The 3,945-nt window shown below is 38.6% G+C and overlaps 1 pseudogene; it reads right to left on the bottom strand.

Moving 5' to 3' along the window:
- Positions 1–4: 4 nt before the first annotated feature.
- Positions 5–1,769, bottom strand: LOC102307028 (annotated as a pseudogene).
- Between the last annotated feature and the right edge of the window lie 2,176 nt (positions 1,770–3,945).

The following is a 3,945-nucleotide window of genomic DNA, read 5'->3' as shown; positions in this document are numbered from 1 at the left end:
AAGAGAGGACTGAACTGTTGTGCAAGCCTTCAAATGTGCTGCGATCTGGATCAGGAAGATTGTTGAATGAAAATCCTCTGCCCATGTGCCCTGACATTTTCAGATGGGAGATTTTTGTCCCCTCGATGGCTTTGAAGAACTGCGTGCACTGGCCCACACCAAACCCGTTGCTTGACAAATCGAGTGTCTGAAAGGTCAGATCTCTGAAAGGATTCCCACATTTGTTCCAGTCAAACTTACCGCTGGACATCTCTCTCAGGTACACTGAGTTTAAGTTCAGAACTGTGAAGGTTTTTCCCTGAAAGGCAGCAAGATCAGACTCACAAATTTTATCAATTTTGTTCAGCTTGAGATTTAGGTCTTTCAAATGAGTCATGTTGACAAAGAAGGGAGAAGGCTGGAGTCTTTTTATGTCGTTACCAAAGAGGCTCAGAGTTTGTAGGGACAGCAGCGGTTCTAGATATTTGTCCCTAAGTATAGATTCTTTAAGTGAGCAGTAATCCAGGTTGAGAATCTGTAGACTTGCCAACCCATCAAAGGCCTGCAGCTCCAGCTGAAGCCCGACGTTAAAGTCGAGTGAAAGCCTCCTCAGATGTTTTTGTCTGCTGAAGGCGTGGTTCCTGATCACAAGCTGTGCATGCTGTCGTCCGAGGTCCAGCACCTGCAGCTCCTCGAGGCCTGACAGGGAGGTGGAGTTGATCTCACTGATGTGGTTCATCTCCAGGTACAAATGGGTGATGTCAGGAGGGAGAGGAGGAACCGAGCGGAGGTTCTGGAAACCACAGTATGCTACAGAGCCCTTTATGAGGCATGATGGGAAACAGCCCGGCACCTGGAAGTTGCATAGAAATATAGTCGAAGCAGTCAGTCATCAGAGTGAATCAGTCAGCTTCCACAAACACAGATACAGAAGCTCTTTCATACCACACATGAGTTATCATAATACATGTCTGTGTCGCTTTGTTGTTTTTGAAATCATTTATTTTACTTCTTCTTATTGTTTTGCTTTTATTGTTATCATTGATGTTATTTTTTTGTTATTATTCTGGATCTATAATAGTAGGATTTCTCAAAACTTTAAGTATTTATCAAGTATTTATTCTTTTTTGTAGTTGTTAAGGACTTTATGTTTGTTTTAATGGCAAAAATTAGACTCTAAATTGTATCATTCTCCTACTGTGAGAAATTTACCGCTAATATCTGAATAATTTCAGAGTCCTCTCAAAGATTTGAACTATATCAGAATACAGTGATAACACTGAGCACCACAGACAAAAGAAATAAATCAAGTGCAAATGAAAGCTGACGAGCAGAAGCAACCCCAAAACAAACTATTCTTTTTAAAACATGTAAATCATTTTTGACCTCTCTCAGTTAGAGTATGTTTCCCTCCACACATTCAGAGCTGCTTTGTATATAATTTACATCTCACACACTATATAAAAATTCACATGTATGATAAGTTTACATTACTAACCTGCAGGAAAACACAGATGGCAACCGCCTGAAGTCCCACCGTCCACATCATCCTGTTCCTTAAAGAAATCCTCTTTGAATCTTCGGTCTTCGATGAAAAAACCCCCTGATGCGGCCTGTCGAAAGCAAAAATCTGAATTCTGCAGAAGACTTTACCGCAGCGTTTTTAAATCTGTGAGTGTTTGCGTGACATGTGCTGGGAGGTACATCGACCCCACAGCGTAACCATGACGCTGAAAGGGATTTCCTATTTTCTTCTGCAAAGTCCAGCTTTACAACATGAAGGGAAGTACCTTGTTTACGTCCTGGGGCTAGTCCAGTACACCAGCTTGCACAACTGGTCCAAAAACATATGTTGCAGGTTTTTAATTATGCAAGTTACCATCAGCCTTCATGATATTATCTAAAGGTTTATGTTTGAAGACCTTGGTTCTGGTTTTGATTACACTGTTGTTTGGTGACTCTGAGTTTTTGTGATGCTGTTGGGATCTAGGATCCTGTTTTGCTTTTGTGATGTTTCCAGTCTGTGTTTACTGTGTTTGCTCCTGTCTCCATGTTTACGATTTGTCTTTTGGTCATTTCCTGCTCTTGTTTTGGATTTTCCTTCCGTTCTGCCTGAAAGCCTTTGTCATTTTTCCCAACTACACGTCCTTCAGTCCTCTTAGCTCCTTTCCTTATGTCTTATTCCTTCAGATGCCCCCGGAAGACATGAGGAAGGAGATTCAAGCATAAAGGAATCAAGGCAGCAGGCCAGAATGGGGCATCATCACTGTGAAGCGATGTCGGTTAAATATAATGCTTCATAAATTGTTTTCTCTCATTAAAAAAACGTTTTTAATGACTTCATGTGTAACAGTGGGTATGAATGACATTGTCTTACAGTTTGAATATTCCTCTTTTACACACTGAAGGTAAGAACCCTTCTGTAAAGGATACACCTGTGCGTCCTAGATTATACATCCTCTGGATGTTTTCTAGGATCTGAAAATCCTACAACAAATCACAGTGAGTTTGATTTCTAGGTCACAGGCAGGAGGAAGGAGGACAAAGGAGACAAGGTAGCACAAATTAGAGAAATGGGAAAAGCCTAAAGTTGCATCTTTGTTTTGCTTTTTTTTTTGTTGGGTTTCCTTTATGCTCATTTCTGTATTTATTCATTCTTCCTTTTGGACTTTGCTTTTTGACCTGGCTCCCATGTTCTTTTCTTTCTGGCTGGGATTTCTGTTTACTCCCCTTGAATTCTGCTTTGGATTTTTCTCAGTGATTCTCAGGATGTGCAATCATGTTACAGCCTTTAAAAAGCTTTCAACTGTAGGCACTAATAGACATATTAGTGTCCCTGAACAGCATTGTAGATATTTTTGTAGCCAAATAGTCTGCAATTGGCATGGTTTAGCATTACAGTATATAGACAATCAATAGTTATTTGTTATTAGCTTGTTGTAGATGCATTTACCTTTAAAAGGCCTTTTTTGACAGTATCCTTTTCATATTTCATTGATTACTTTAACATGACATCATGCTGTGGCTTTGCTCTGAACTCTTAAAGCTTTTTACTGCCCGTAACCTTTTTTTTTAAATGTTTTATTCTTTTACTTTTTCTTGTTGTTGTTATAATTAATGTTATTATTGACATGTTTGCTATTCAACTATTGTGACATTAAATAAATAAAAACCTTTATTTAGAGTTTATTAGTGTTTGTTTTTCTACTTCTCTTGTCCATGTTTTCAGATATCTGTATAACTTCTTATGTCTTCTGTCTGTTTTGCACATTTTGGCCTCATTTTTATTTTTTATTTTCAACTGAGCTTTTTTTTTTTGTCCTATTGTACTCTATTTAAGCTATGCTGCTGTTAGGTGTGTTCAGTCTTTTTGCCTGCTACAACATATTTATCTCTGAACTTCTGGAATTGATCTCTCCCACCACATTTAGATTTTGATGTGATAGCTTTTTAATAGCCTGTAGATATGAATAACTCAGTTCATCTGCAGGTGTTGATGTTAGATGTGAAGTTCTCTTATGTGCTGAACATATTTGGACACATCTGGATGTACCTGTAACAGGAAACTGTTTTAGTCACGTTTGTTCTTATTTTTTTTTTCCTGTTATGCAATCAATTTGTACATTATGTCACTGAGTTACTCTCTTTCCTCTCACAGTTTCCCAACAGCACTCTTGCTCTTTCACACATCAATCCTTTTCTGGTTTCTTTGTCACGTGTTGATTAATCCTTTTGGTACTCACCTAGGGAAGTTCGGCACAGAGGTGTACTGTATGTCTCAAAGTGATGAGTAAGCCATCTGAAACTGCTTAACAAGTCAGTTTGCACTCTAAATTAAAGAGTCAAATAATGATTTCCAATATTTTAGCTGCATAATCAGTGAAGAGGTGTTTATAATGCAACAGCTCTCAGTGTGGGAAGGAGAGGTGTTTACTGGAGTGTGCGTAATTACTTAATCAGAAAGAC

The sequence above is a fragment of the Haplochromis burtoni genome, unplaced genomic scaffold (assembly GCF_018398535.1).
Source record: "Haplochromis burtoni strain Fernald_Lab_line unplaced genomic scaffold, NCSU_Asbu1 Contig_3200, whole genome shotgun sequence".
NCBI classification, from domain to species: Eukaryota; Metazoa; Chordata; class Actinopteri; order Cichliformes; family Cichlidae; genus Haplochromis; species Haplochromis burtoni.
Note: the sequence above shows the minus strand (reverse complement) of the source record. Positions and strands in the feature narration are given on the sequence as shown.